The sequence below is a fragment of the Saccopteryx bilineata genome, chromosome 2, assembly GCF_036850765.1.
Source record: "Saccopteryx bilineata isolate mSacBil1 chromosome 2, mSacBil1_pri_phased_curated, whole genome shotgun sequence".
Lineage (NCBI taxonomy): Eukaryota > Metazoa > Chordata > Mammalia > Chiroptera > Emballonuridae > Saccopteryx > Saccopteryx bilineata.
The window spans coordinates 91,537,597-91,551,407 of NC_089491.1; the positions used below are offsets into that span (position 1 = coordinate 91,537,597).

The 13,811-nt window shown below is 35.9% G+C and overlaps 1 protein-coding gene and 1 non-coding gene across 2 annotated transcripts in view; one reads left to right on the plus strand and one right to left on the minus strand.

Annotated features, from left to right (window-relative positions):
- LINGO2 (leucine rich repeat and Ig domain containing 2) overlaps positions 1-13,811 on the minus strand; it is a 1,440,550-nt gene that overhangs the window by 1,389,086 nt on the left and 37,653 nt on the right. The gene's annotated exons all lie outside the window — the stretch shown is intronic.
- Positions 5,472-5,547, plus strand: TRNAT-UGU (transfer RNA threonine (anticodon UGU)). Its single transcript has one exon. It is a non-coding gene; the product is annotated as a tRNA-Thr (tRNA).

Sequence of the window (13,811 nt, forward strand, 5' to 3'; positions counted from 1 at the left end):
AAGTGGGTTCCAGATGGCCCTGATAGAACAGACCCTTTATTACTGATGTATATGGTTAGGAAGTAAGAGTCCTGATGCCTTCCAACAGAAAACTTTCATCTGCTCTCCAGAATCAGCCAAAAACCATGGTTGTTGGTTGACTTATCTACTGAAGCATGTATTACAATAGGTCTTAATTGTTTGCTTTAAATATTAAATATATAATTATAAAATAACTATGTTTTTAAAAACTTTAAAAATGTTAGAATAAATACTAAGCCTATCTTGTTGGGGGGTATACCTTCCTGGGAAATATACAATAATCAGAACCCACAAAGAATACTGTGTAATGAAAGACATCATTGAAAAGCTAAAAGATATAATGTAGACTAAAGAACTTATGTGTTATCTATGCAACAGAGAATTACTACTCAGGTATATAAGATTTCCTGATAATGTAAAAAATACAAGTTATTTAATACAAAATAAACAATCCATAGAAGAAATACAAATGCCCAATAAACATGTGAGAACAATACCCTAATTCATCAATATTACAGAGAAATAGTAAATAAAATAAATATGAGACTTTTTAAAAACCCATCAAATTAAAATAATGGATGTGATGGAGTATTGATATGATGCGATGAAGCTATTTCACATACTTTGGTTGCAGTAAAAATTGCTACAAAAGTGAAATCTGGCTACATCTGCCAAAGTTTAAAATATTAATTCTCTTTGTATCTATTGTTTTTGTCTTTTTTTCCTCTGAAGAGCTTCTCTCATCCTATGTATTATGATGGAGATTGTCAATAACAGCATCAAGAATATATTGATAGGACTATAGATTCCTCATCCCCTTTCTTGCTTTGAGTATGTCAAAATTTAGTATAACAAAAGTGGATCAAGTCCCACTGATAATTTTGCACAAGATTTCTAAAAGAAAGAGAATTCCAGGCCTTAAATTGATGCAGGTAAGGACCACACAAACTTAAATCAAGTGGCAGTCTTCTTTTTCGACACATGGAGAAAACTTCTCTGAGAACAAGCCTTACATAAAGGAGAAAAGATCAGAGATTCAGAGTCATTTCATAACTTAGACTGTAGGTACTTCCCTACGTCAAGCTGGTATACCTCAGAAAACGTTCTTGTATTAAACAATAGGGTTTCTTTGTTTATTTGAGCATCTCAGTTAATTTTATTTGTCAGTTGCCTCTGAAAAAAATGCAGATATACTAAAATATTCTCACATTTTCAAAATAAATTATATATTATGTTATATTAAATTACGTATCTGTTTTATATATTACATATTAAATTTTATATATACAGGGGAGACAAAAGTAGGCTTACAGTTGTTTATATGGAAAGTAATACAGTGATTAATAAATAATACATGAATAAACTCTGTGTTTTGTGTATTCACAACTATAAACCTACATTTGCTCAATCTTGTATACAAATTTAATAGCAAAAATCTGGAAACTAAGTCCATATAAGGGGAAGACTTGTTTGATAAATGATAGTTCATTGATATAACATTAAAAAGGCATTAAAAATAATGAGATAGACTCAAAGGCTTACAAGAAAACTTTTCCACATATATTATTTCATAAAAAGCAGAGTTATAATACTATATGTACTATATAATAACATTTAGATTTCGCTAAAGGATATATCTTTATATTATGTAATTGATTGAAAAGCAGTAGAAAGATACACAATGCACACAGTTCTTACCTCTGAGTTAGGAAGTAGAAAACTAAATATAGGTGTAAAAATTTTATAGGTGTATTACTAGTGGCCAAGGCCAGGCAGGTCCACATTGGATTTGGGCAGATGGTGGAGGAACCGCAGAGCCAGAAAGCATTGGGCCATTCTTGTTTGCAACTGTGGATGAGCAAACAGGGAAAACTGCTTCTTCCCAGCAGCAGGCTAACATACAGGAGAATGGCCCCTCACAGTGGCAGGCAGGCAATCTGCGATAATCCGCCATCTACCCTAAGGGCAAGCTTCTGTAGCCTTGCATTGACTATACAACGTGACTCTGACATGTGCTCACACACTAATCATGCTTAGTGCAAGCAAGCAAGCCTAGCACAGCTGTTTTCCTCACAATAAGAATTCCTCATTTCACTGTGCTTTGTAATATATTTTCTTACAAATTGAAAATCTTTTGCAATCTTGCATCATGCAAGTTTATCAGTGTGATTTGTCAAACAGAATTGCTCACTTCATGTCCCTGTGTCACATTTTGGATATTATTGCAATATTTAAAACTTCTTCATTACTGTTATATTTGCTATGTTAATCTGTGGTCAATTAGTACTGTAAATGTTTTGGAAAAACATAATCTGTACCCACATAAAGTGGCAAACTTAATCAAAAAATGTGCGTTTTGACTGCTCACCAACTGGCCATTCCTTCATTTCTCCCCTCCTCACGCCTCCCTCCTTATTCCCTGAGATATGACAACATTGTAATTAGATCATTTAATAACCATAAAATGATGTTAAGTGTTTAAGTAAATGGAAGATTCTCATGTCTTTGACTTTATACACAAGACAGAAATGATTAAGCATAATGAGGAAGGCATGTCAAGTGCCCAGGTAGGAAAAAAGTTAGGTCTCTTGCACCAAACAGCCAAGTTGTGAATGCAAAGTAAAAATTCTTGAAGAAAATTAAAAGTGCTACTTCAGTGAACACACAAATAATAAGAAAGTGAAACAGCGTTATTGCTGTTACAAAGTTTTAATTGTCTGAACAGAAGACTAAACCAGCCACAATATCCCTGTAAGCCAAAGCTAAAGCTAGAGGAAGGCCCTAACCGTCTTTAATTCTATGAACACTGAAAGAGGTGACAAAGCTTCACAAGAACAATTTAAAGCTAGCAGAGGTTGGTTCATGAGGGTTAAGAAAGAACTTATTTTTATAACATAAAAGTACAAGGTGAAGCAGTTGGTGCTGATGTAGAGGCTGCAGCAAGTTATCCAGAAGATCTAGCTACAATAATTAATAAAGATAGCTATGTAGTGGGCAGTTAGACATGAGCAGAGTAAGGATGTCAGGCCAGGTACAGAAGGTCACCAGAGCAGAAAGCCCCTGATGTCTAGCAGCAAACAATTGTAGGGTAAGATGTTGCTACTAGGGTGAGCTTAATCCCCTACCATGTTGCTAGTCATGTGGTAGACTGCCCCCACCTTAGAGAAGGAACAAGGGGGCCAGAAAATGGCTTCATAAAACTCCCATACAAGCCCTTGCAAGGCCCTTTCTTTTGCCTCTCTTACTTATTTATTGGGCCCAGGCAGTTTAGCTGGCTTCTTCTACAGTTCATTTCTCTTACCTCTGTGTCTTTCTAAATAAACTTTTGCTTACATGTGAGTCTTGACTCTGAATTCTTTCCTATCTAGTACTCAAGTACCAAGGCTAATGAACTGAGGGCCAATCACTGTTAACACTCTGGTGCCATTTTGCCAATAACATCTACACTAAACAGATTATCGATGTAGATGAAACAGCCTTATATTGGAAGAAGAAGCATTCCAGGAGTTTCAGAGCTAGAGAGAAGTCAATGTCTGGCTTCTAAGCTCCAGAGGACAAGCTGAATCTTTTGTTAGGGGCTAACACAGCTGTTGACTGTAAGTTGAAACTGATAATCATTTTCTATTCCAAAAAGCTGAGGGCCCTTAAGATGTACGGTATGCTAATTCTATTTGCCTATGTTTTATAAATGAACCAATAATGTCTGGATGATAGCACATCTGGTTTACTAAATTTTCAAAGCCCAATATTGAAACCTACTGTTCAGAAAAAAATATATTCATTTCAAAATATGCATTTGGTCACCCAAGAGCTCTGATGGAGATAAACAGTGAGATAAATGTTGTTTCCATGTCTGCTAACACAACACCCATTCTGCAGCTCATGGATGGAGTAATTTTGACTTTAAATTCTTATTAAGGAATACATTTCAAAGGACTATAGCTGCTATAGATAATGATTTCTCTGATTGATCTGGGCAAAGTAAGTTGAAAACCTTCTGAAAAAGATTCACCATTCCAGAGCCTATTCAGAATGTTTGTGATTCATAAAAAGAGATCAAAATATCAATATCAACAAGAGTTTGGAAAAAGTTGACTGAATAATTTTTTGGGGGGATTGAATAATTTTGAGGGGTTCAAGACGTAACTTCCACCTGAGTGGAAGACATAACTGAAAATGTGGTAGAAATAGCTAGAGAACGAGACTTAGAAGTGAAGCCTAAAGATGTGACCCAACCTGCTGCAGTCTCATGGTAAAACTTCAATGAATGAGCCTGACCAGGCAGTGGCGCAGTGGATAGAGCATCAGACTGGGATGTAGAGGACCCAGGTTCGAGACTCCGAGGTCGCCAGCTTGAGTGTGGGCTCATCTGGTTTGAGCAAAAGCCCATCAGCTTGAACCCAAGGTCACTGGCTCCAGCAAGGGCTTACTCAGTCTGCTGAAGGCCCATAGTCAAGGCACATATGAGAAAGCAATGAATGAACAACTAAGGTGTCTCAACACTGAATGAAAAACCAATGATTGATGCTTCTCATCTCTCTCTGTTCCTGTCTGTCTGTCTGTCCCTGTCTATCCCTCTCTCTGACTCACTCTCTGTCTCTGTAATAAATAAATAAATAAATTAATTAATTAAATTTAAAAAAACTTCAATGAACGAGAAGTTACTTTTTATGGATGAGCAAAGAAAGTGGTTTTTTGAAATGTAATTGACTCCTAGTGAAGACATAGATATTGTTAAAATGACAACAAAGAATTTAGAATATTACATTAACATGATTGGTAAAGCAGCACTAGGATTTGAGAAGATTGACTGCAATTAAAAAAAAATCTACAGTTGGTAAAATGCTATCAACAGAAAAATTGTTCATGCATGCAACAGAAAAATTGTTCATGAAAGGAAGAGCAATAACTGTGGTAAACTTTATTGTTTTCTTATTTAAAGAAATTGCCACAGCCGCCCCAGTCATCAGTGACCACTAACTACCCTGATCAGACAGTGCCATCAATGTTGAGATAGAACCCCTCCCAAGCAAAACCAGTACAGTCCACTGAAGACTCAAGTGAGAGTTAGCATTTTTTTAGCAATAAAGTACTTTTATTAGGTATATACATTGTACACACTTAAAAAATTACAGTATAGTGCAAACATAACTTTTGTATAAACTGGAAAAAACTCTTGTGATTGACTTTACTGAGATATTCGCTTTACTCCCGTGATCTGGGCCAAAACTGTAATATCTCTGAGTATGCCTGTATTCTAAATACTTTGAAAATTCTGTAGTGCATATTAGTATATAAATTGCGCAATAAAAATACAAAATTATAAGCAAGTTTATCTTCCCTTCAAAGAGAACAGGTGGTTATAATGAAGAAATAAGTATTTATTTATTTAAAATTATTATAACAGTGCATACTTTACTAAAAGGTACATAAGAAAGTCTCTTTGGATGACCCTGGCCGGTTGGCTCAGTGGTAGAGCGTTGGCCTTGTGTGCGGGAGTCCCAGGTTCGATTCCCGGCCAGGGCACACAGGAGAAGTGTCCATCTGCTTCTCCACTCCTCCCCCTCTCCTTCCTCTCTGTCTCTCTCTTCCCCTCCAGCAGCCAAGGCTCCATTGGAGCAAAGTTTGCCAGAGCGCTGAGGATGGCTCTGTGGCCTCTGCCTCAGGCACTAGAATGGCTCTGATTGTGGCAGAGCGACCCCCTAGATGGGCAGAGAATCACCCCCTGGTGGGCATGCCAGGTGGATCCTGGTCGGGCACATGCGGGAATCTGTCTGACTGCCTCCCCGTTTCCAACCTCAGAAAAATACCAAAAAAAAAGAAAGAAAGTCTATGAGTCTATGGATTATGACTAAACTCTTAAAATACAAAGTAGTTTTAAAGAGTAAATTATATTTTGATAATTACAAAAAGGTGACTATAGTATTTTTTGTAATTATTTTTATTATAAAAACTATAATGAAGTATGATAGAAAATTTTATTATAATTTAGTAATCACAGATATTCTCAATCTTTCCACTTATTTTAATATAAATCTATGCAACTAGTGATGACTCATTAATTTTTAATTGTTCACAAAAATGACTTTTGTCATTTCTCCTCATGTATGACAAGTGGTGACACAGTGAACAGGGCATCGATCTGGGACACTGAAGTCTCAGGTTTGAAACTCCAAGGTTGCAGACTTGAGCACGGGCTTATCCAGCTTGAGTGCAGGCTGGCCAGCTTGAGCACAGGGTCTCTGACTTGAATGTGTGATTTTAGACATAATCCCATGGTCACTGGTTTGAGCCTAAAGGTCCCTGGCTTGAAGTCAAGGTTGCTGGCTTGATTAAGGCTTGACCTGAGCTTCCCCTTCCCTTAAAGGTACATATTGGAAGAAATTAATAAACAACTAATGTGATGCAACTATGCTTTTCATCTCTCTTACATCTTGTCTCTTCTCTCTCACACACTAAAAAAAAAAAAGTTTATTTACAAATGAGAACTCAAAATTGATCCCATGAATTTAAAACTCATTTAATTCAATGTAACTTTTGAATAAGTTTATTTAGTCAGAGAAATTCATTGCAAACAGAACTCTAGATTAAAAAAGAACTATCTTAACCTGTGACAAATACATCATTAAGTGATGAAGTTTTGATGTCATAGAAGATATTTTGGTCAATTATGAAACATTTAACAATCATTAAAATTAAATATAAATAAAATGAAAGCAGGCCTGACTGGTGGTGGTGCAGTGGATAGAGCAGTGTTTCCCAACCTTTTTGTGCCATGCCCCACCTTAACCTTTCTAAAATTTTTATGATCCCCCCTATGTAACATACATAGTTTTTAACATTAAAAAATTGATTTGTTCATTTAATAAACATAAATGATAGGTTCTAGGAAGAAATCACTATGAAATTGTTAACAAAACACAGTAAGTAAAATTTCAAAACATATAATGAAAAACAGAAATTTAAATTCCAAATAATTTTAATATAGATTTTTCTATATTAACTTATTATTTTAATTTAGTGTGATCCTTGCGCTTGATGCTTGCTGCACAGAGATTTTATATTAGGTTCCAATTTGGTTAGCTTTAATCTCAAGTCTCCACGTTGTGTTATATCCAGCCGATTTCTTTTTTTTACCAGTAAATCATTTACAGCACTAAATCCACATTCAGCTAAAAATGAAGATGGAAACGGTAGCAATAGTTTTCTTGCACATTTGGTTGAATTTGGGTATTTGATTTCTGTTTCCTCACAAAGCCATGTCATCGCTCCTTTGATATTAAATAAAGCTTTAACTGACTCATCATTTTACAATTCTGCGAGTTCTTCTTGATAATGCATATTTGATATATCAGACAAATCCACTAACATTGGCTGCATCATCCATGTTGGGAAATCAATTTGTTTTAAATCAGAAAATCTTTCTTTTAAATCAGCCGATAGAATATTCAAATGATTGACAATAACAAGTAAAGTGGTATCAGTTACTTCACATTTTTGGAGCCAATGAAACTGTTTAAAGTTTTTGTTGTTAATATGTTTCTGACATAACTCAATATTGGTAATGAAACCAAATATCTTTGCTTTTGCATCGACAAGAGTTTGATTTGTTCCTTGAAGTTGCTTATTTAATATATTTAGTTTTTCAAAGATATCAGCTAAATAACTCACAAATGCTTTACCATCTATTGTTAACAGATACTTCATTTCAGGTTTGTCGCTTAAAAAATCACTAAGAGTATCAAACAGTTCCATAAATCTTTTCAAACAGTTTCCTTTAGATAGCCATCTTACTTCAGTATGAAGTAAAAGTCTCACATGGTCTTCATTTTGTTCTTCACAAAATAGCTTGAAAATATGCCCACATTTGGCACTAGCTTTAATAGCATTAACACACTTTATTACAGTATGTAATACTTCATTCAGAACAGGCGAGATGTGTTTAGCTACCAAGTTTTACCTATGAATAACACAATGCACAAGAATCATTTCTGGATTCGCATCTTTCATCAGTTTTAAGCAGCCATTTTTCTTGCCCATCATATTGGGAGCACCATCTGCAGCACAAGATGTTATATTTTTCATTGGTATATCATTGATATCTAAGTAGTTTTTTAGCTTATTATATATATCTTTGGAGGTAGTGGTGCTTTCTAATCTTTTACAGAACAACATTTCTTCAGCAAAATGTCTTTTATCAATATATCTTCCGTAAGTTATCAATACTGCCTCACTGTTTCTCAAAGTTGGTTCATCCATTTGCAAGGAGAATTTTCTAGTTTTCAGCTTTTCAATAAGTTGTTTTTCAATATCCTCACTCATTTCATCTATTTTTCTGCTAACAGAATTGTTACTGAGTGGCATAGCTTTTACATCTTTGTCATCTTTTTCAAGAACCGTTTTAAGAAATGCTGATATTGACGGTTTTATTAAATTCTCTCCTATAGTGTGATTTTCTCCAGTTTTAGTGATGAATAAAGAAATTTGATAACTAGCCTCAAGAACACGATTATTAGTTGAAGTATGAGCAGTAAATAGAGACTTTAATGTTCTTTTTTCAAAAATTTTCTTTAAAGTTTTAAAGTAACTCAAATCTGAATTAATATGAGCACTATGTTTCGCCTTCAAATGCACCTCGAGACAACCTCGTTTCATTGATTCGTTGGTCAAGCATTGCTGGCATAAAAGACAAAAAGGAATCTTCTCATCGTGAACAGCGGGTATGAACCCAAATTTTAAATATTCCTCCGAATATTGACGAGTTTTTTTCTTGCTTGCACCACTCATTTTACTATGGGCTATAATAAAAATAAGATCAATTAAAAACTAATATTAAAATATGTGTTAAAATATATTCAATGTGACATAAAGTAAACGTATACTAAAAATTCATATTTATTTAAATGTATAGAACACATTTACTACACTACCACCGCAAATCAAAAGGTATCTATATTTTTTTCACTTGACAAAATTTTCTGGAAAGTTATGCTTCTAAAATTAAAATTGTCGTGCATGCACTATTATAGCCCCAATAATATTTATAAAATATTAGTGCTTTCTAGCCCCGATGCAAGAAGTACTTAATAAAGAGTTTAATATTGATAAAAATAAAATCAAATACTTACCAATTATATCTATACAATATATATATGTATATTTATTAAATCAACGAGGTTTTACAACAGTTTTGACTGACACTTATTTCAAATTAACACCAACTGAATGATGTGAAACACTACAGAAGTTGCGATGGGCCAATAGGTGAGAATAACTGCGTTGTTTAGCAAGTTTTTAAAACGTCCGGGGCTCCCTGCAGCAGGCGGCATGCTCCGCGGTGAACCCAGGACGAAGTTTACTTGACGACACCAATCACCCAGTTGATATTTTGGTCTCATCAAATGAAATTACACTTAATAATTATTTACCGCAATTATTTAAGAATTGCATTTTTTGTTAAATTTGGCACCGATATCTAGCATTGCATTTAAATGGCCCGGGGCGAAAGAGTTAACGTCGTATCAAGTCCATTTTCAAATTGCTCCCCTTAACTATCGAATTTCCCCCCTGTGGGGCGTGGGCCCCACGTTGGGAAACATCGGGATAGAGCATTGACCTGGGATGCTGAGTTCCCAGGTTCAAAATCCTGAGGTCTCTGGCTTGAACGCAAGCTCACCAGCTTGAGTGTGGGATCATAGACATGATCCCATGGTCGCTGGCTTGAGCCCAAAGGTCATTGCCTTAAAGTCCAAGGAGGCTGGCTTGAGCCCAAGATTACTGGGTTGGCCTAAAGTCCCCCACCCACTCCCCACCCTCATCAAGGTGTGTATGAGAAGCAATCAATGAACAACTAAAGTGCCAGAACCACGGAACACTGGTGTTGTGGTGTGGCACAGGGCATAGCCATTTTGGAATAAGGTCTCTTGATTGCTACTACAAGGTACAGTTTATCTGACTATTCCAGAAATTGACAATATGAAAATATCACCTGTAATGTACCTGTAAGTAAGTTAGGGTTTCTCCATTCTTGTATCATTTATTTTATCTTTTTTTAACTATTAACATACATGCTCCCATTTATATATATGGCATGTTAAAATTGGAGTTACCATAAAGTAAAAGCTATGATAAAGGGATTCCCAACTACATCGTAGTCTTAAATCAAGTAATACTACCCAGAAGCAAGCTCATTCTACTCATATGCTCCATTCTCTGTGAGATTATTGTTTTTTGATGTGGTAAGATAAGGAAAACCAAAGATGATTAAGGAAGAAAAAAACTCTAGCCATTTCTTCACACTTTGCATTTTACCATGTCTCTTCCAATCAGACTTAAATATCTGTCATTTGAAAACCATGTGTGAGATTAATACTACTAAACTGTCATGGTCATTTGAATTAAACCTTTATAAAGAGATATTAAGTGTCATGAAGAAAGAATGAAGTCTAGTTAAAAATCTCTAAGGAAACTACTGGCCTATATGCCAGAAAGAATCTGTGCAGGTATTTAAAACAATTACTAAAATTCATTATAAATATGTAATCTATGAAAATATCTATCTAGGACAAGAATGAAATTAATACCTCAGAAAATCAGAACAAATTTGTACCCTAGTTTATCACTTTAACATATGATCAGACTATTTATAGTGTTCTTCATTCTTTGAGTTTTTTTTTCTTTATTATATCACATATTCCTCTCTGCCAAGGAATCAAAATTGAAAACAAATATATGAAAGATTTATAATGTAGTATATAAAAAAATCATAAGTCAGAAATAGGATAGAGCATCAATTTTACTGAGATAATCAATTTAGGGAAAATAATTAAAATAAGATTATGCTTTGTCTAAAAGTTAAAAATATTAATGTACAAAAACAGTTACTTTCCCTTTTTGTTTTAAGCAGGCATTTAAATGTAAGTAAGATGATCTATTTGACACTATATTTTTGAAGTTTCACATTGTTTCAAATAAAAGTGTGCACCGCGTGTTTTCCTTTTCTCCCTGGGGCGCATCCTCTCTCTTCCCTGAGGCACAGATGACAAAAAGGAGGCACGTTCTCAACAGCTGGCATCCTTCATGTACACCATATTGTGAAAAAGCAAAATCAACTGCTCCTAGAACTAAAGAATGGAGAAAAATAGACTTTGCCTGTTTCCAAACTTCATGTTATGTCTTTATTAAAATACATAACCCCAAGAATAGCATTTCATACTACTTTCTATGTTTAGACTGACTTCTGGAAAACTGTTTGAAGCTTCAACAGAAGTCTTTGGACTAAGCATTTGAAATTGCATCATCTAAACTGGAATTACTTGGAGAATCCCTCTTATGCCTCATGGCAACCAAACCTATCCACTATGAAGAGTAAAGTTAAAAAGTGTACTAGAGTCTTCCCTAAGCATGACTGATGGAATCAAAACACTTATGTGAAAAGGAAGCTCATGAAGTGCCAACTAAGGACCAGGGGAGACTAGATTGCACACAATTATCAGGGTGTGGCTCAGACACCAACATTGTCTATGTGCATATGTAGAAACTCCCACACTTGAAGGTGGCACATGAGATTAGCCAAAAAGCAAAGGAAATTTTTCAGGATGACTTTAAAAAAAGTATTAAAAAATATATAAACATTTGGGTTAAGTAGATATAGAATGAGCCAGTTCAGGGTTGAATGCCTGCTCTGTCACTTATTAGTTTCACAAACTTGGACAAGATCCTTTAGCTCTTTGATTCTTTTATTAAGATAATGGACACACCTATCATAGTATTCATTGTTCACTGAAATCAATGACCTGCTATTTTTACAATGGCATTTATTACTATAAAATATTACTACATGGCATTCTGATTCTGCTCCTTGATTCCAGCTTCTGATTCCAGCTGTTTCACTAGATCTAGGACACCAAGTACTATATTGAATAGTTTGAGCATCTACATCAAAGTGCAACTATAAGGTGTGACATCTCTTAGGGCGTTCAGAACCTACTCATAATCAACTTCTTGAACATCATGAGTCCTGAGGGAATTTTTTTAAAAAGTATATCTGAGCCTTTTAAAAGAAAAATATCTCAAATAAAAAATGTTTTCATCTTTAAATTCTTCCATCACAGCCTTCCACTTTCCTGTCTCTCTATACTCCTTTTGCAATCGACTTCTTCATGAAGGTAAGGTACTAAGCCACAGTAGCAGCTACTGCATGCACTTCAGTCTTCATTTAGGAACCTTTACTGAGCACTTCTTAAGGACCAGGCCTGGCACCAATGCCTTAAAGTGTACATAACTCTATCCAAAATCCCTTGTGTGAGAAAAAAATATTTATTGTGCACTTAGGAAGTTCCAAGCATTTTACATATATCATCACATTTAATCTTTGAAACAATACTAATTATAATCTTTCTCATTTTACACAGGAGAAAAAGAAGGATCTCAGAAGACAGGCAACTTGCTGAAGGTCATCTCATCTCAATACTGCATTTTGGTATTTTATTTCACCCTGTTTCTCCCTCAGATTACTACTAGGACTACCCTGGTAGCCTCAGAGACAGATCAGTCTTATTGGGACTGAAATTGATATATCAACACCTGAAAGCAGCTAATTAGGGAAGGTGGTAAAATAATCAGACACATCCCAAGGACATGTGTTTCTCTCCAGGTGTCTTTGCCTTTGCCTTTGCCATCCCATTCTTACTTATCCACTCCCCCTACACATACACAGCAATGGTTGTGCTATGATTAGGACTAAGAGCACTGGGATCCCCTTTAGCGTTCAAGATGAAAAAGAAAAATGTAGTATACAAACTGTGCATAGTAATACTTATCTGTCCTTAAATATATACACATAGAAAAGATCTTAACTAGTTACATTCCATGCAGGAAACCCAGCACCTAGAAAGAAGTGAAAGTATAATAATTTATTTCTAAGAACTGCACCCCAGAAACTACTAGGAAGTGCAGAAAATGAGATAACTATCAAGGTAAAGGGGCAGATGTTATATAACAATATAACGAGAATTTCTACAAACTTCAATACAACTTTTTCCTTTTATTATGAAATACAGTCTTTCTTTTGCTCTCTGACAGAGTGACAAGAATGAACAGCAGTAAGAAAAGGGGAGTTATCAAATAATTCTATTCCCTAAAGCCAAAAATTAGAATTTGAATGACAAGTAGAAATTAGGACCAAGGAAAACCTTTAAGTGAGTGATACAGAAGGCATTTTTTTTTTTTTTTTGTATTTTTCTGAAGCTAGAAACGGGGAGAGACAGTCAGACTCCCGCATGCGCCCGACAGGGATCCACCTGGCATGCCCACCAGGGGGCAATGCTCTGCCCCTCTGGGGCGGTCGCTCTGTTGCGACCAGAGCCACTCCAGCGCCTGGGGCAGAGGTCAAGGAGCCATCCCCAGCGCCTGGGCCATCTTTGCTCCAATGGAGCCTCGCTGCTGCGGGAGGGGAAGAGAGAGACAGAGAGGAAGGAGGGGGGGTGGAGAAGCAGATGGGCGCTTCTCCAGTGTGCCCTGGCCAGGAATCGAACCCCGGACTCCTGCACGCCAGGCCGACGCTCTACCACTGAGCCAACCGGCCAGGGCCCAAAGGCAGTTTTAACCCTAGCCAATCAGTGGGCCTAGGTCCACACCTGACTTAGCACAGCCATATAAATGGTCAATGTTTAATGAAAATGACCACCACAAATAAATGAGGGTCAGTGAAAAGAGCACTAAGTATTGATCAGCAGCTTCAGTTTTTCAGAACAAGTACTAAAGAAAGTACTAATCTGCCTATTTCTTCC